Source organism: Phyllobates terribilis, unplaced genomic scaffold (assembly GCF_046119375.1).
Source record: "Phyllobates terribilis strain yellow unplaced genomic scaffold, ASM4611937v1 Scaffold_10__3_contigs__length_209671492, whole genome shotgun sequence".
NCBI lineage: Eukaryota > Metazoa > Chordata > Amphibia > Anura > Dendrobatidae > Phyllobates > Phyllobates terribilis.
This window is the reverse complement of record NW_027362770.1, coordinates 132,594,733-132,614,681: the sequence shown is the minus strand read 5'-3', so window position 1 is coordinate 132,614,681 and position 19,949 is coordinate 132,594,733. Positions and strand designations below refer to the sequence as shown.

Below are 19,949 nucleotides of genomic sequence, written 5' to 3'. Positions count from 1 at the left end.
GCCCCATTCATCCAGAAGAGCATTCGTATGGTCAGAGACTTATGTTGGAGAAGAGGGCCTGGCTCAGAGACTCTGTTCTAGTCTTCAATGGGGTTAAGGTTAGAGATCCGTGCAGCCATTCATCCACAACAAACCCTCCCCCCATGCCTATATGACTTTGCTTGTGCACTGGGCACAGTCATGGGGAGCAGAAAAGGGCCTTCCCCAAACAGTTCCCACAAAAATGGCAGCAAACCATTATCCGAAATGTCTGGTATGCTGAAGCATTAAAATTTCCCTTCACTGGACCTAAGTAGCCAAGATAATCCTTGAAAATCAAGCCAAAATTATTACTTTTCCTCCACCAAACAGCTGGCAAAATGCAGTCAGGCAGGTAATGTTCTCCTGGAACTAGCCAAACCCAGACTTTACCAACAGGCTACCGGAAAAGAAACTCCCGAGTGCATATTTCTAATGCTCCAGAGTTATCATGGGCTCACCTAGTGAGGTTGATTCTCTAAGCTAAAGGTTGGGGTAAGCAACACAGACTGAAGGAGATGGCACAGCAGGTGGGACTTGCAGTATGGGACATGGATCAGCCAAGGAGGGTATGCAGAATGGCAGGCGGACAATCAGAGCAGGAACACCAAATGACACAGAGCCAGGAGTGACAAACACAGGAAGTGTAGATGTATTGTTGTTCCAGAACTTGAAGCAATCAAATGGTTAATGGCAGAGATGTACACTATCAGCAAATGAATGGTTGACCACAAGCAGTAGTGATGAACAGGGAGTCTGGATACTTGCTTGCAGAACATATTATACTCTGATGCATCAAAGTAATAGTATGAACAGTACCAGCATTGGAGAGAAGAGTTTCTTACTCTTACAGTAGAACCTGGGTGATGGTGTTGAAGGGGTTCGCTTGAAGACTTGAATAACCCGTAATTGACTACAGCAAAGTTAGGTGACCATAGGAGAAGGGAGCAGGGCCCAGCACTGGTGCTTGGACAGGTGAATAACAAAAATTCAGTGAGGACGTGCTTTATAACACTCCAACCAATGCTTGGCATTGTGCTTAGTGATGTAGGGCTTGTATGCAGATTGACTATGAAAACCTGTGCCGTGAAGATTCAGGCAGGGGAACAGTATTTCTGCTCATGTTAATTCCATGTGAGGTTTGGACTTTGCAGTTATGGAGTCAGCAGACCATTGGTGACTTTATGCACTTTGCCCCTCAGTTCAGTTACTACGCTCTTGACATTGCCTCCGAGTTGATGAGGTTTCTTCCACTTCTCAACAATATCACTCACAGGTGAATGTGGAATATTTAGGAAAAGAAAGAAATATCATGAACTAACTTGTTACACCAGTGACTATTATTACAGTATCGGTATCACTGAACTCTTTGCCACCCGTCATTCTGTCACACATGTTATAAACTGTATGATGTCCCCAACAGCACCTACACACAATATGATGGTGCCACAGCTCCTCACACATTATACTGAAATGCACAGCCCCTCATATAGAGTATGATGTCCCTACAGTCCCCTAACACAGTATGAGCCCCCACGGCCCTCCTAAAAAGTATGATACCAGACACAGTTTGATTGCCCACACAGTCCCTAACACAGTACAGATTTACCCCAACCACAGTATGATCCACGATAGCAAACCAACACAGTATGATGGCTCCCACAGCTCCCCACACAGTATGATCCCACACACAGAATGATGACTTCCACACAGTATGATCCCCTACAGCTCCCTACAATATATACAGAATGATGACCTTCACAGAATGATTCTCCATAGCCCCCAACACAGTATGATGTCCATCACAGCCTCCAAAAAGGATGATGGCCTCCATCGCCCCTTATACACAGCATGATGGTACCTATGGTGCTCCACGGATTATTATCCCTCATAGTATGATCCTATACAGCCCCCTAACACAATATGATGGCCCACACAACATCCCCAACACAGTATGATCACCCACAGTCCCCAAAAACAGAATAATGACCCTCACAGCACCCAAAATCAGAATGATGACCCCTACAGTATTATCTCCCAGAACCTCCAAACTCAGAATGACGACCCCTCACATTCCCCAAACACAGAGTGATGACCCCTCACAGTCCCCAAACACAGAATGATGACTCCTATAGCCCCCCAAAAACAGAATGAGGACAGCCACTATCCACCAACACAGAATGATGACCCCCAACAGTATGATTTCCACAGTACCTAAACACATAATGATAGCCCCATATATTCCTCCACAAGTGAATGATAAAAATCAAAAAATCACTACCCACCCCTCCCGGTTCCTCTGGCGCTTTGCTCCAGTGTTTGGTCTGCACACAGAGTCTCCACAGCAGGCGTGATCTAATGGCATCATCACTCTTGCTGTGCTAAGCCACTAGTCTTACAGGCTAAATGGTCGAAGAAGGAGCCGATGGCTCCCTCCTCCTCCGTTACATTCACCGTTATCTGCATCCCAAGGATGCTGATATCGGTGAAATCAAGACTTCGGACAGAGGTGGGGTGGATTCCGCTTACAAACCTCTTACTTTCCTGGTCTGTGGGCCAGATAGGAACCACCAAAGGACCTAATTTTGCCCATGGGCCGTAGTTTGCCCAGGTCTGCACTACTCCATACTGTTTTTTGGATCCAATTAAACTGAATACCATAGTTGGGTTAAAAAAACAGACATACGACACCCTTCGTTTGGAGCCCATATTTTACGGATCCAACCGTATGGCATCTGGTTTATAATTTTTAAATTGTTGGACGTAAAAAACAGACATACGGATGGAATACTGAGCACCATACAGATGAAAAATCATGTGTGTTCTTCTCAATAAAAAGCAGATGATTTTACATGCACTCGTCTGGCCAAACTTGGAAAAAACTCCTGGCAGATGTTGCCCTTTGGATTTGCCGAAATGTCAGTATTTGGTCAGTATTTCACATATTTGTAAGCCCGACCCAGGAGTGGAACAAACAGAGAAATTATCTAAAGGAAACATTTGCACTTCCTGCATATTTGACCCACTCCTGGTTTAGGTTTACAGAGACTAATGTAAAAAATACTGATCAAATTACTCCCGTGTGAACGCGACCTTAGACCCCTTTCACATATTATTTTTTTTTTCAGTGTATTAATCAGTGTTTTTTATCAGATTTTCATCCGTTTTTTGGTCCATGTGCCCGTTTTTAGCATCATTGTGGCATCTATTTTACTTCTATGCAAAAAAAAAGATGAAGCTTTCTAAGGTTTTTCTTTGCAATAGAGAGTAAAAACCAGACAGCACTTGTATGCAACATGGATGCCATCCCCGTGCTGTCTGTTTTTTTTTTCACGGACCAATTGTCTTAAATAAGCAATTTTGATCAGCAAATTAGATCAAAATCAGACATGTATATGATTATATTAGTAGACTTTAGGTCCACAAAAAAACAGACATGTGAACAACAGATCTGGGCAAACTACGGCCCGCGGGTCACAACTGGCCCTATGGCTGTTCCTATCCAGCCAATTGACAGGCATAGTAAAAGGTCTGGAAACAATGGCCGAAGTCCCGATTTAACCAGTGAATAAGACTGTGGAGGAGAGAGCCATAGGATCACTTTTCCACCAATCAGTCTATGCGACCAATCATCTCAGCGCAGGAGGCGCAATGACGTCATTTGATCACGTCTGTTGCGGAGTCTCAGTCTGCAGAGAACAAAGACCGGAGAGGTCTTTTCTATTGTCATTCACATGTGGGGTCAACATTCTAAGTTGGATGCTCTGGGGGATCATATTGAGGGAGTGATCATTCTGTGTTGGGGGCTGTGCATGATCATACTGTGTTAGGGATTTGTGGGGGCCATCATACTATGTGGGGGTCTTTGAGGGGTGATCATACTGTGTTGTGGAGCTGTGGGGCATCATATAGTGTGGGGGGACCATGGGGCCACCATACTCTGTGAGGGTGATCATATTGTGTTGGGGATCTGTAGGGGCCATCATACTATGTGGGGGTCTTGAAGGGGTGATCATACTGTGTTGTAGAGCTGTGGAGGATCATGCTGTGCAGGGGGACCATGGGGCCATCATACTGTGTGAGTGTGATCATACTGTGTTGGGGATCTGTGTCGGGGTCATCATGCTATGTGGGGGTCTTTGAGGGGTGATCATACTGTGTTGTGGATCTGTGGCGGATCATGCTTTATGGGGGGACCATGGGGCCATCAAACTGTGTGAGGGTGATCATGCTGTGTTGGGAATCTGTGGGGGCCTTTATGCTATGAGGGGATCTTTGAGGGGTGATCATACTGTGTTGTGGAGCTGTGGGGGAACATACTGAGGGAGTCATCATTCTGTGTTGGGGGTCGTTGCGGGATCAAACTGTGTGGGGATCTGTGGGGACCATCATTCTGTGTGGGGGGGTCATCATTTTATATAGAGGGAACTAAATGGAATCATACTGCGAGTGGGTCATCCTTATTTGTGGGATCTTACATGTTTTTCGAAGCCCCTTTTGTTTAGATCTGGAAAATCTGTGTGAACATACTCACCTTGTACAGCGCCCCTGACCAGTTTAATGGTCCGCTGGTTTAACTTTTTAAGTCAGGCATTTATTTAAAGTTTCACTATCTCATGACCCTAATTGATAGTGATACATCGATACTGGCTAATTATCCTTTATGCTGATAAATACTTTATTATTCAGATTTTTATTTTTTCACTTTCCCGTCGTAATCATCAGGATTTCATCGACTAATGCAAATTTTTTTATTTTTCGATGCTCTTTAGCTACATCTGATAATTTGCAATTTTTACTATTTCCGCGCAACCAAAACTTGTTTCGAAATGATCCCATTCTGTCGCTATCTTCCTCCAAGGTATGTTGGGCAATCCAAATAATGAAGAGCGCAATTCTACGTAGCAGGTCAGAGGTCAGTGGGTCTTGGTAGGGGCACTTGGGCGTCTGGTGTCAGGTAGGGTGTGCTGATCAGCTAGCAGGGTGGACTCTCAGCTCTGCACGGGTTAATGTGAATCAGCCTTTGTGAAGGGTTTGCTAACCTCCCCCTCCTCTCTGCCTCTCCTCCTCCCCCTTCCCTCCCTCTCTCTAGCTGTGTTGCAGGCACTGGATTCCCCCTTTGCAGCCTGAGAAACCTTCTCCCAGCACTGGGAAGGGATCAAGGATCAGGCCCAGGAGATCCACAGCCATGGACGGTGCAGGTAAGGTGGCACCAAGATGTGTCAAGCAGGGCTGGGAGGACAAGGAGGGCAAGGCTGGCGGTGCATGTCTGTATGTGTACTATGTGGCGGTATCAGGCAGTGCAGCAGATCTGATACATTGTACATGGATGTAACACTATGGAGGGCAATGTATCTGTTTTCCATGCCACCAGTGGGGAGACGCCTCCACGTGTGGCACCAGTTGTTTCTCTGTGCCTTGATGGGACTGGGCAGGTGAGGGGCACATAGGCCACGTCCTGGGGATAAAGTTATGGCCGCAGGCTGGAGATAGGGGCTGTGCAGGAATAAGAGGACTGGAGGACAATTTATGGGGCTGTTAAGGGAAGCCAGCGCTGATTGGGAAGTTTAGGGCGAGGGGCTCTGCGCCGTAATCATTTCCATTACATCAACCATAGTGGTCAGTAACGTCCCCCTTGGAAGTTCAGCATTTTTAGGATGTGGGTATGCTCCCGGCAGGAGGCATAAATGAATGAAACGGTTCGATTGTTTCCCTAGGATACACAGCGGAGGTGTCCTCTCTATTCTTTTTTGGGATATATCGCATTTATACAACCAGACGTCATATCATGTTGTACCAGTGGATCTGCCATCACATTTCCACCGATGCTGGTTCATTATCTGTCTCATCCGCCCAGAAATCAAAGTATTCATGTATCAATGTAATCATTTTTATGGTAAATCACAGCCATAACTGAACATATCAATGAAATTCATAGAAAAATGATATTCTACATTCTGGTGACAACCAATATAGACAATTGTTTATGTGCCCATATAGTTGTCACGTGTGAACGGCATCCTAATCTCCTTGGTTATTAAGAGTTACTTTCATTAACATTACAGGCTTATATTTTGGGGGGCTTATTTGTGATACCCAGGGTGACAACCCCTATGGTATTGTCGTGAAGGCTGGTTGTCACTCACTCACATTAGTTTAGAAATATCTCAAAAGGTACGGACTTTGTTTGATGTCAGAATTACAAAATATCTAAACACTAACATTTATGGCATAACCACAAGACACCTTTTCTACACATAGTTGCAGGTCCCAGAGGTAGGGCCTGCAAATAAAAGGCCGCTCGCTTCCTGCATCGGTATGTGAAAGAGGCTTCCCGATGTAAAATTGAGCAGAGATGGAACAACCCTTTAAGATGGGCATAACTATCGGATCTTGGATCGTTTTTATTTTACAGAAATCGAATCTATGTGGTGACAGCCCGGTTGTCCTCATATGTCTATAGAGGCCAATAGAGATGGGACAGCTTGGTACTTTACCTATCCAACGGGCAGAGGACTGGCAGCCAGTGTCGCAGTAGATAGTAGCTGACCTAAGGATTATTTGATTGAGCTGGACATCATGATCTGTACTTGGACAGTGTATGTTAAACATATGAAACTGCCATAGGTGTAATAGGATAGAGAAAATTACTATAGAAACGGCCTATGAGACTTCTCTGGGACCCCTAGAAAGAGAGAACCCAATCCTGGTGGGTCCCATCCCCATGGCTATCCCAAACCTCGTGGCTAGTTCCATCCCCAAGGCTATTGCTATCCCCATGGCTATTGCTCTCCCCATAGCTATCCCAAACCCCGGAACTATCACCATCCCCTTGACTATCACCATCTCCGTGGTTGGTCCCTTGCTCATAGCTGTTCCCATTCTCATGGCTATCGCTATCCCCATGGCTGTTCCCATGGCTTGTCCAATTCCCATGTCTAGTCCCATCCCCATGGCTGTCGATATTTCCATGGCTATCCAGATCCCCATGGCTATCCCAATGGATATCTCTATCCCTATGATTTGGCTCATGCTTTCCTCCTCCCCATGGCTATCGCTATCCCCATATCTAGTCCCATCCTTATGGCTATCACTATCCACCTGGCTATTCCCATCCCAATGGCTATCCCCATGAATATCTCTATCCTCATGGCTTGTCCCATCACCAAGGCTATCGCTATCACCATGGCTATCTTTGTTCCTATGGCTAGTCCCATCCCCATGGTTAGTCCATCAACATGCCTATCCCTATCTCCATGGCTATCAACCTGGCTATCCCCAGACTCATCAATGTAGCAATCCCTATCCCCATGGCTAACCACATCCCAATGATGGTGAGAACATGTGTAGGGTTCCCCTTTACAGAAGAACTACATCAAGGATTTATTCTGGTGGCAAAACTCAGCACCATTATGGCCAAATTTCATCTTCTTGGGTCACTGATTCAGAGATAGCTTTCTAGACAGTTAATAGTAGAAAGTTGCTATTTCCAGGTCACTAAAAAAGTAAAATTGTCTCCAGGACTTTCTAAATGGCTCATAAACTCTCTAGCATTTATCCACCCCTGATGTAATCTATGCAGTGCAATTCATTACAGCATAAAGCAGGGATTAGAGGGCGATAGACTTGCAAATTTTCTTCTAACCCATGTGAAAAGACCGGTAATATAAGAAAACCTCGCCCTTAGGGCTAGTCTTTAAGAATGTATATTGGTGACAGTAAGCTTGGCCTCTACTTGTACAGTACTTTCTCCTGTAGTTCTGGTTGTCAAAATTCCTAGGCATTAACTGTAATTTTGACTCTTTTTAAATAACACAATGTACCAGCTATAGTACGTGACTTTTTCAGAAACGTAATACACTCATAGTCATAAAATTAATATAGTGTATACTTAGGAAAGTTATTGCTTGTCTTTTCCGTATCTCTTGAAGTTTGGTGGAGATACCATGCGCATGTGACCTACTTTTCATCTCTTAGATTAAGATTTTTATCGAAAATCAAAAACATATGTATGATAACCCTACAATTACCACTATTATCAGGCTGCCAATTTGGGGATCTTGCTCCTGTCCTGGGTGGATATTGAGAACCTATTAGGAGGACCCTTGCGATTTAGGTTTAGAAGATCAGCTTCAGATGAGTGGGGAAAGTTAGGTCTCCTTCACAGGCAAAAGTTTTTTTCCTGCATTTTTAAATATCTGTTAAAAAACAAACCATACAATTCAAGCTATTTTTAATAGCATTTTTCAAGTGTTTTTAGTGTCATTTTTTATTACATTTGTAACATGTTTTTTTCTTTAAGCATATAGCTAAGCCTATGGACAAAGCGTGAGAAAAAACACCATATCAATGCCACATTTTTGAAAAAAGCTAAAGACCCCAAAAACGACATAAAAATAACACAAACTGCCCTCTTTATGCCCTTATAGATTTCATGCTTTGGAACTTTTTTCATATTTTTTTCATCATTATTACTTTCAGATTTTTTTAAGAAAGATTCTAATGTTTTAAACAGTGTGATATTGAAATTTAGGAGCCAGTGTTACAAATCTAGGTCTAGCTGACCAATTACATTACCATGTTTGCTTCAGGAATGGTCATGGATCCATGTTGGTTGTCCATAATTGAGATTACTGTGCATTAAACCAATACTTGCCAACTTTTTGATAAGGTCTTCCAGAAGGAGCATTGTACATGGAGTCCAAAATGGACTACTGGGGATTTTTTTCACGTAGGTTTTCCTACCTTTTTTGGGCCTTGGGCTCTCTTAAACTTCTTCCATTCTCCCTCCACAAGAGAAACCTTCTGGAGAGTCTTCTGTTGGGGAGAATTTGCCGTGCGCCCGTGTGCTTTACTAACTCTACTGAGCATCCAGGAGGTGTCCTTTTTTTCTAGGAGACTCCTGGACATTCCAGGAAAGTTGGCACGTGTAATTAGACATGTCCTATATGTTCAGTTGGGCCAAGTCTTTAGCTGTTGAAGCTAAGTTGTGGTGCTATGACTTCACTACAGGCTTACCATGTCTTAATGGAAACCTGTAGCCAATTTTGACCATGCAGAACTTTTGACACTGCTAAATATTTGACCTGGAAATCAGTTTTGATGTGGGAATTCTTGGTAGGAGCATGACTAAAAAAGAAAAAGTACTCTGTCACATGTTGTGGTGCCAAGTGATCACTGGGCGTTTCCCAACAGTGAAGTGTCCAGGACTCTTCCACTCAGTAGTCTTATTTCCGCCAGAGCAGAGCCCTGTGAGCCTCCTTCTACCTGTCAGCCTCTTCTGATTAGTAGGATAGTGCAACGTTAGAGCAATCCAGTAATTTATGTCTAGAATTGAAGAACTTTACAGCTTGAGGTGTATTTAAACTACTGGTTCATGCCTGACTGTGTCTTTCGCAGTCTTTCTCAGTACCTGTTCTTCTCCCTTTTGAATGATGAGATGTATCTGACACCTGATGTTGGGAGTCAAAACTTAAAAAAACGTTCAATGGATGTTGTCTGTATCTGGTTTCCATTTTCAAACTTTAAGTTTTGATAAAGTTCCCTTATTTTGGACTCCCTTTCATTAGCTATAGTCGAAAATAGTTGCATATTTGCTTTGGAGGATTCCACATGCTTATGAATGACATGGACAGTCTATTTATTTCAGTGTATACTGTATAATTCCTCACTTTCCCTGTGGTGGCACTGCAGGGAAATTCAACACTTGCTGCTAGAGTTGGTGCAAATCTATTCGTAGAACCCGGTGAATCTGCCATGTCAGTAATCTGTGCTCGCTGTACGAGAGTCCTGAGAACAATCTCCCACCTCACAACATCCTTGGCTCTTCTTATGATTAGCCAGCCTGCGTCAATGATAATGTTGCGCCAGGGCAACTAATCAAAAGGGGAACTAGGGATTTTTGCCGCTAGTAGGAGTTCAGTGGCCACAGATTACTGACAGGGCCAATGGACTAGGTCCTCTGAATCGATTTGCACCAACTATCGTTACTATCAAGTCCTAACTTCTACTATCTAGGGATCATATATTCGACAGCAGTTAGTAAACGATAAATTGGTCACTGGTGGTGAACTTCAGCTCCTAACAATGTCGGAATGGCATGCAACCAAAATCTCCCAACTCTAAACTGATCAGGTGAAGTGGCTAGCATTTATTATTTTTTGACAATGGCACCTTTCAAGACATGGGATATATTAGCAAGTGAACAAGTTAGTTCTTGAAGATGTGTTGGAAAATGGAAAAATGGGCAAGCATAAGGACCTGAGCCACTTTGGGGTGTAAAGATGAAAAGTGGTCCAAAGAAGAAAGAACCCTAGTGAGATCACAGGAACCAAATAGCGATGAGTGGATCCATTCGCGTGACTACGATTTAGATCAGAGGTACCTGGCAGCTAGACAGGGGTCCTGCAAATCTCTACCTTCCGGTGTCCCCAGTGCAACTTTTGATTAGCCAGGGCTGGCTAGACATCATCTGTGCAACATGACAAGGACGCTGGAAGGTAAGAAATGTGCGGGCCTTCTGTCTCGTGAATTGATCCGCTCATCTCTAGCACCAAGACTCATTGAGTGTAGAGAGTGAAGGCTAACCAATGTTTCCCCAATCCCACAAAAGGGCTACAGTGACACTGAGAAAATTATTACTGTACACCTTCAGAAGCATGGTGGAATCTTAGATTATAGATTTTAATGGTGCTACAGGGCTCATTCTCGACCAATGCTTCATTCAACTCTTCCTGGTTGTGGTCTTGTCGCCTGTGGGTGAGACTCATGACCATCATTCTAGCTTTCAATTCCGATGCTCAGGCCCAAAGAATAGGTGATAATTTGTATAAGACAATATTTAAAAGTTTATTTCACACTTCTTCACTTTCCATATTTCCTTTCGAATTTGGCAAATTTTGCCTTAAAAAAAACCTAACTATATACTAACTATATCCATCATTCACTGTAAATGCCCCCTGTCTCTTTCCAATGGGGACTTGACCCTATTTCATTTTTCAGCCTGACATTTCGTACTTGTCGATTGGAGCCAACACCTTTTTGTGTGAATTCCATCGAAACTTCTTTGTTCCGCGTCTCCGGTGTATTGTTCTTCAATGTACGATGCCGACGAATGTATTTGCTCTGTTTAAATAAAGGATGATAATTTGTGTCTCGGTGAAAAGCTACAGTGCGCGGCGGTGACAGCCGCGCTCGCTACAGACCTTATGAGAATCGAGTAGTGTTTAGAAACGCACTCTATGAAATCTAATGCTTTTGCATCCCAGAGGCAATTATGGCATTTAAATCCTTTTACTGCAAAGCATTACTGGTCCAGCGGTGACGTGACTAACAATTTTTCCAGCTTTGTAAGCCGTTTGCACAGGCTATTATGAAGAAGAATAGAGAAGAAGGCCGGGGTTTCTTCTGGGAGAGTGAGGTATCGGTGCATTGTCTGTGTTGGATATCTCCGGCACCAGATGGAAGCACAAGGTGAGTTATTTAGGGAGCGCGAGACTTTGCCGGTGTGAACGGAGCGGATTCTGCAGCAGTCATTAGCTGCCTGGGGCAGATGTGCATTATACATGGAATGTGCTGGAGACTGGTTAGTGCAGCTGTAGGTTACGTCTGGTGCTTTTCTTTTTTTTTGCATGTTCTAATTTTGGATTTACCCATACAGAATATGACCCCATTCACAAGGTAATTAAGTTAAAGGAACTTTTCCGCTCTCAAATCTTAGTAAATACCTGTTTTCGGAACAAAAATTTTACAGAGCACTTTTTTTTAGCATTTTGCATCATCGTTCCCTTTATTTTAGCCTGGAAATGCATAAAAAAACTATATATCTATATCTATATAATCATTGCTATGTGAGACTGTGTAGGGACACACGCTACCGACAAGTCTAGTTGTCAATTTATTCAGAATTTTACAGGAGGAACGACCTCGTGCAGAGTTCTTCAAAAAACAGATGCCCCAGAATTGTTAATTTTTGGAGAAAACAAGAATTTACCAGCATTCAAAGTTGTACAGAAAAATAATATGTCGCAGTTACATGTGTTTGGGGCATCACTATAGCATTTGCGAATTGGGCTGTAATATCGACATTGAAATTCTAAAACTGGTCTTTGAGCTGGTTAAAGAGGTTTTCTCAAAATCTTTAGCTTAGGTGATTGCTGATGGTCTAACTGCTGGGGCCTTCAGCGATCCCAAAACTTGGGTTAAGGAAACCTGAGAATGGGCCCATCCTGGATTGAATGGAGATGCACATGCTTGATCTCCGCTCCATTTACTATCTATGGGACTGACTAGGACACCGAAGCCCTGTGCTTGGCTTCCTCTAGCAGTGTCATAGACAATAAATGGAGGGGAGATCGAGCACACGCACCTCCATTCCATCCATGTTGGTGCCCTGCAGAGCTCATTCCTTAAGGTTTCGCAACCTCAGTTTTAGGATCACTGAAGGTCCCAGCGGTTGGAACCCCAGTAATCAGCAAGTTATCCCTTATTGTATGAATATTTGTTGTTCATAGAATCATAGAATGTTAGATTTGGAAGGGACCTCCAAGGTCTTCATGTCCAACCCCCTGCTCAATGCAGGATTTACTAAACCATCTCAAACAGATGTCTGTCCAGCCTCTGTTTCAAGACTTCCATTGAAAGAGAACTCACCACCTCTCGTGGCAGCCTAAGGTGGTGAGTTCTCCTTCAATGGTAGTCTTGTTGCTATGGAGAAAAAAAAAGAGCCGCTGTTGTTGATGAGGAAACAGTTGAGAGTTTACATGTGCTCTTTTTGCGGCAACTAAAAAAATTAGTTCAAAACTATGGGTCAAAGTGGGCATTCAAATTAGATTAATAACGGCTGAACCTGTTGAATTTGGTGGTAACATCCAACCATTTACTGTGTATCGGGATGTCTTGACTCTCTCCTGATGGGGTAAAGTGGTGGGGCTGTTGACTTTTGACATGTTTGATCCTGTATCCTCATGGGGGAGAATAAACAGCCACCAGACCGTTTGGCACTTGCTTACTGCCCACTGAGTACACGCTCATTGGGGTTGCAGGAATAGTTGTCAGCCAAACAAGCTATCAGCCAACAGCTATATAAGGTGTATGGCCACACTGTAAGGTCTCCTTAGATATGTTTGACCTTTTGGATTTGGCTTTTTTATGAAGTCCATCTGTATTTGGAAAAATATGGTCATTTACGTCCCCAAGACCCAATAAATGGTCTTGAACGGTCGACCTTTAGACTGCACAGAATTCGAGGTTTGAAGTTTAACTACTCCATTATCATTTACACAATTTATTACCACTATGGGCAATAACCACTGTCACTTGTGTGTGCATCATACTCCAGCCTACAAGGACAGGATCTCTTACTGAGTAAGCTGGCCACCATTCCGGCTTTCTAAGTTTTTGTTCACACAAGGAGTTTTTGTTAGTTACCGCATGGTATTGGCAGGAAAAACTCTACATTTTCATGCTTTTTTATGTGTCATTAGTTAGATTTTAGAAATGTTTTTTGATGCTACTGTAGAAAGTTGCTTTTTTAATGCACAAAAAAAGGAACAAAAATGCTACGTGTATACATACCCAGAGTGTTTGTTTCCACATCGGGAATTTGGCCATATTGTTTGTCTCCCAACTTTCTAATAGGGGTTGTCTTTCCCTTCGCCCATCTAAACCTTGGCGATCATTTGATTTGGTGAATTTGGAAAATACCAGGTGTGCCTCAAGGATTCCAGAATGCAATTCACTTCTTCATCCTCCCAACTGGTATGACTTTGTGAATTGATGACCCATTTTTAGGATAGTTCATCAATATCTGATTGGTGGGGGTGCGATACTCAGAACCCCCACCGTTCAGCTGTTACCGGTGGTGGCTCGAAGTTCTTGGATACTGCTGGAATATGGTGGCTCCATCAAAATTATAGTGGCCTCGGAAACGATGGAGCTGCTGTGTTCTGGCAGCATACAAGAACTTCCAGCCACCACCAGTAACAGCTGATGGGTGGGGTGCCGGATGTCTTCTGCAGAGACGTTGGTTTTCACAGTGGAACGGTGCTGCTCTTATCCAGAAACAGCGCCACTCTTGTCTATAGAGTGTGTCTGGTATTGCAGCAAAGCTCACTGGACTGCTGATGAGTTGCAGTATAACACAGCACAAGGATAAGATCGGCACTATTTCTAGAGAAAACTTTGCTTTCTCTAATCTTGGTTTTCATCAACGTGGTGTTGGAGATGTTGAGACAGTCAAGGATTGATTACCTCCTTGCCAGAGTTCAGTTTTTAGCTTTTCTTTGGTAGACAGCAAGATTGAGTTGCCTGCAAGAGAATTTATCAGCTGTATTAGGGAATGTTCACATGGAGGTTTTTTACATAACTTTTTGTGGCTGAAAAATCCACATCTAAAAGATGCCAAAAGACACATGTTTTTTGGCGCAGTTGTGAGGTTTTTTGGTGATGTTTGGATGTGGCTTCCAATGTGTTTTTAATTAAACAGACAGTGCTTTGCTCACCCTTCCCAGGTCCGGTATTGAATCTCTGCCTGTGCCCTCAGTGTCTGTTATTGTCTGCAGCACTTATGTCGATAGCACATCAGCTAATAACTTAACTCCGTGGCTCTGCCAGAGTTGACCACACGAGCCGCTGAGCTCATTGGTTGGCTGCAGCGCTGTTGACAACGAAATCTGCGACTTAGACTCCATGCTGGACCTGGGGATGGTGAGTAAGGAATGGTTTTGCTATGTTTTTTTTTAATTAATTTATTATTTTAAATATACTGCAGCCAGGGTACAGGAGTAGAGATAGGAGAATCAATTTGCAGTACTCCAGTCCATCGGCCAGGTGAATAATCTACGACCGTTGAATGAGGGCCCTGCGAATTATTATTCTTATTATTTATTATTATAGTGCCATTTATTCCATGGCGCTTTACATGTGAAAAAGGGATATACAAGAACAATCACAATAATCTTGAACACAATGTGACAGCGACTGGTACAGGAGGAGCGAGGACCCTGCCCGCGAGGGCTCACAATCTACAAGGGATGGGTGAGGATACAGTAGGTGAGGGTAGAGCTGGTCGTGCAGCGGTATGGTGGAGCGGTGGTTACTGCAGGTTGTAGGCTTGTCGGAAGAGGTGGGTCTTCAGGTTTCTTTTGAAGGTTTCCACGGTAGGCGAGAGTCTGATACGTTGGGGTAGAGAGTTCCAGAGTAGGGGGGAAGCACGGGAGAAATCTTGTATGCGATTGTGGGAGGACGAAATAAGAGGGGAGTAGAGAAGGAGATCTTGTGAGGATCGGAGGTTGCGTGCGGGTATGTAATGGAAGACTAGGTCAGAGATATATGGAGGAGACAGGTTGTGAATGGCTTTGTATGTCATGGTTAGGGTTTTGAACTGGAGTCTCTGAGCAATGGGGAGCCAGTGAAGAGATTGACAGAGAGGAGAGGCCGGGGAATAGCGGGGGGACAGGTTGATTAGTCAAGCAGCAGAGTTTAGGATAGATTGGAGGGGTGCGAGAGTGTTAGAGGGGAGGCCACAGAGCAGGAGGTTGCAGTAGTCAAGGCGGGAGATGATGAGGGCGTGCACTAGTGTTTTTGCAGATTCATGGTTGAGGAATGTGCGGATCCGGGAGATATTTTTGAGTTGGAGTCGGCAGGAAGTGGAAAGGGCTTGGATATGTGGTTTGAAGGAGAGATCAGAGTCCAGGGTTACCCCAAGGCAGCGAGCTTGAGGGATTGGGGAGAGTGGGCAGCCATTGACTTTGATAGATAGGTCAGTTGGGGGGGTTGAATGAGATGGCGGAAAGATGATGAATTCTGTTTTGTCCATGTTAAGTTTTAGAAATCTGGCAGAGAAGAATGATGAAATAGCAGACAGACATTGTGGGATTTTGGTTAGCAAGGAGGTGATATCGGGTCCAGAGAGGTAGATCTGTGTGTCATTAGCATAGAGGTGATAATGAAAGCCATGAGACTCTGTGAGCTGTCCCAGGCCCAAGGTGTAGATGGAGAAGAGCAGCGGTTCTAGAACTGAACCTTTGGGGACACCGACAGATAGGGGGCGAGATGAGGAGGTGTTGTGTGAGTGGGAGACACTGAATGTCCGGTCTGTTAGGTATGAGGAGATCCAGGATAGGGCCAAGTCTGTGATGCCGATAGATGAGAGAGTCTGTAGTAAGAGGGAATGGTCCACTGTGTCAAAGGCAGATGACAGGTCTAGGAGGAGGAAGACAGAGTAGTGTCGCTTCGATTTGGCGGTTAGTAGGTCTTTGGTGACTTTAGTCAATGCAGTTTCAGTAGAATGGTGCGGTCGGAAACCAGATTGTAGGCGGTCAAAGAGGGAGCAGGAGGAGAGGTGGGAGGACAGTTCAGAATGGACATGTTGTTACAGTAGTTTTGAGGCATAGGGGAGAAGTGATATGGGGCGATAGCTAGACACAGAGGATGGGTCAAGGGAGGGCTTTTTGAGGATGGGTGTGATTGAGGCATGTTTGAAGCATGAGGGGAAGACACCAGTTGTTAGTGACAGGTTGAAGAGGTGGGCTAGGACTGGGATGAAGATAGTGGTAAGGTTTGGGATGAGGTGGGACGGGATTGGGTCAAGTTTACAGGTGGTGAGGTGTGATTTGGAGAGTAGGGAGGAAAGTTGATCTTCAGAAATGGTGGAGAAGGTGGTTTTGGAGGAAGAGGGTTGAGTAGGTGTGGGGAGGGGCTCGAAATTCCCGGCTCTTCTTTTGGTTTCCTTTCATTGGCACAACGTCATATGGGCTTTACGCCTCAAGGATGACATTGGCTAAAAGAAGAACAGTTAATGCCAGGAGGTAAAGAGGTTCGCTGGGCTCTCATGAAGCAGTCACAGATTATTGACCTGTACGATAGACCTGAGAATCAATTCTCCCATTTCTAGATAGGAGTTTTCCAAAACCGCAAAACCAGGCCACGTTCACACATTCATCATTTGGTCAATATTTTACCTCAGTATTTGGAATCCAAAACCAGGAGTGGGTGATAAACGCAGAAGTGGTGACATGTTTCTATTATACTTTTCCTGGTTTTGGCTTACGAATACTGAAGTTAACTTCTGACCAAATACTGAAAGTGTGAATTCAGAACGCGGACTTCTCCCAGAAGTCTGTTTAAGTGTTTGGAGTTCCAGAAGAAGAGAGAGAGAGACACCCTTCTTCCTTTCTCGGCCCCTTAGCCCTTGCTACGACCATTTTACAGCACCAAAGTTGACTTCTATGGGGTCCTTAGATGCTATAATTTCTGGTCATTTCGTGATCTGGCCGGGAAACTTGTCTATAATATTGGTCCAAAATTCTCCTTCATTATGTCTGTGTGCCGCTGTTATCTAGCTTGTTCACGATGGAGGCTCTGAAATTTCAACCTCCGTTGAGTGAGTCTCGTAAAATTCCTGTTCAACACCTAAAATATTGGCCCGGCATGAATGAAATTACGATGGATCAGATGTGTATTTGGGGTGCAGAGAGTTTATTATCTTTCTTGCACGTATGAAACCTTTATAGTAGGCTTAGGCCACATCACACCTTGAGTATTTGGTGAGTTTTTTACCTCAGTATTTGTAAGTCAAAGTGGTGACGTGTTTCTATTATACTTTTCCTCTGATTGTTCTACTCCTGGTTTTGGCTTACAAATGCTAAGGTAAAATACTGACCAAATACTGAACGTGTGAACGTGGCCTTGTATTTGTTTTTGTTTTTTACCCTCTTAGATGCTTTTTATTATTTGATATTTTACCTTTACAATGGCCATATTGGTGTCTAAATGGTTCAGCGATGGGGGAGATGGGGGTCGTCACCTGTCTGTGGCTCACAGTGGGATACAACAAATTCCGACTAGTATTTAGTGATGACAGCCTGCCTTCCAGACAACTTCCCCAGAGAAAAGTCGTATAATCTTTCCAGGTATCCTGAGAGACCAACAGATGCTGGTAAACACCATGTCTACAAATGAGAGGATCCCGAGCGGCTTGCCGCGCAGAGATCCTGTTGAGATGTTTGAAGACTTTATGGTCTTACAGCCTGGACAATATAAAACCGTTCAGAATTTATGAGAAGATCTTTTTTTGTATTATTCTTTTTTTTTGTTTCTTTCTGATGTTAATTAAAAAAAATTTAAATTTTTTATTTCGAGTAGCAGAAGCCATTTTATCGAGCCAACAAATAATATCTATATCATCTATTTTCTTACGTGAAAATGTTTGAATATGGTAGTTAAATGTATATGTAATGTAAATGGGTATGGTCCTTATTTAGAGAGACCCGTCAGGTCTTCAAAAAATTGTTGAGATGAATTGACACAATGAGTGCACCCTCCGAACCACCCCCAAAAATTTTTGCTATCTTTTTTTTCCCAATTAATTTGAGGAGTGTACGGCTGGCGAAGACATTTCTAGTGAGAAAGAACAGAAGGCAGATGCAGTGAGAGGAGATGTCATTACCTCAGCGTCCCCCGGGTATGAGCTCAGAAAGTGGTGGTGATTGTGGTAATTACGACAGGGGAATATCGCTTATTATTCGGCTTTGGGAAATGGCCGTTCTGCTGGTGCAGTGACCAGTGACCAGCAGGGGAGGTGTTAAATGCAGTAGAGATGCCATAGATTAGCACTGAGGTACGAGATTACTATATATATATATACTTTGCCTTCTATATTCTACAGATGAAGAAAGCTGTGTGGGCTGAGATCTACCTTAATCTTCCTTGTTCCTGTAAAAAATGGAACAAGTATCAAATCTACAGAGATAAAACCAAGAGCTATTGAGCTACAGAGACTCCTACTCTACCTTTTTTATTTTGGGGTGGTCAGGGGACGTTTTTTGTCCGGTCACGTGTGTTACACGATTTTATGATCTTAGGAATATGGATATAAAGATCTACCGTTTTTAGATTTTTTTTTTATTTGTGAAGTAAAGGGGTTGTCCACTTTTAGAATCTATTTTCGTTAGAAGAGTATCCTAAAAATAAGATGATTACATGCTGTTCCCCAGTACTGGGTTTCAGCACAGCACTGTCACAGGACAAATGAGGCATTACATGGTGGTGTCCTCCTAAAAGACAGACTTTATTTTTCCATTTGCTCTTCTGGCTAATGGATAAAGGACTGCCTTATATTATCCCTAAATGTCCTATTAGGGTATTTCAGTATTAAGGTCCTCGACCATAATATGTTATTTTTCAAAGAAATATTCAATAAAACATTTCAAAGGGGAAATGCAAAAACCTGGAACTTTAGGAAAACTGATTTCAACAAATTAAGGGAAGAGCTTAATCATGTAGACCAGGGATGAGGAACCTCAGGCCCGTGGGGCCCTCGATGACCTGTTATCCGGCCGACCTGTTATCCGCCGAACAAAAGGATCAGCCACTGGAATTCCAGCCTGATGATCCTTCTAACTCCCGACATCATCTGTCTGGGGATAGTTAGGAAGCCCCCATACACATTAGACTAAAGTTGGGATTTGCCCATAGTATTTTGTGTATGGGGGTCTTAAGTTTTCTTAAAAGGGCTACTTCTTTAAACGGAATCTGTCAACAGGTTTTTGCTACTCCATCTGAAAGCAGCATGATGTAGGAGCTGAGAACCTGATTCTAGCGATGAATCACTTACTGAGCTACTCACTGCAGTTTTGATTGAAAAATAAAAAAATATTATTTGCTGCAGATCTCCCAGTTTTCTGAATGCTGAGCTCTGTATAACCCCTCCCACACTACTAATTGGCAGCTGACTGTATACACTGTGCATAGCATAGGCAGAAAACTGCCAATCAGTGATGGGGGCGTGGTTGGACTGCCTGGCTGCAGTGCAAATAGTCCTCTAGTGATAATTTCCTGCTGATAAAACAATGATTTTATAAAAACTGCAATAAACATACCAATAAGTGACACATCACTGGAATCAGGGTCTCAGCCGCTACATCATGCTG

At 43.5% G+C, this 19,949-nt stretch overlaps 1 protein-coding gene across 1 annotated transcript in view; it reads left to right on the top strand.

Annotated features, from left to right (window-relative positions):
- Positions 1–4,956: 4,956 nt before the first annotated feature.
- The window catches only part of NDST1 (N-deacetylase and N-sulfotransferase 1), a 114,553-nt gene continuing 99,560 nt past the window's right edge, over positions 4,957–19,949 (top strand). Inside the window, exons 1-2 of the mRNA XM_073649805.1 lie at positions 4,957–4,975; positions 5,111–5,219. The gene's annotated coding sequence lies outside the window, so the exon portion shown is untranslated. The remainder of the gene's footprint in view (positions 4,976–5,110; positions 5,220–19,949) is intronic.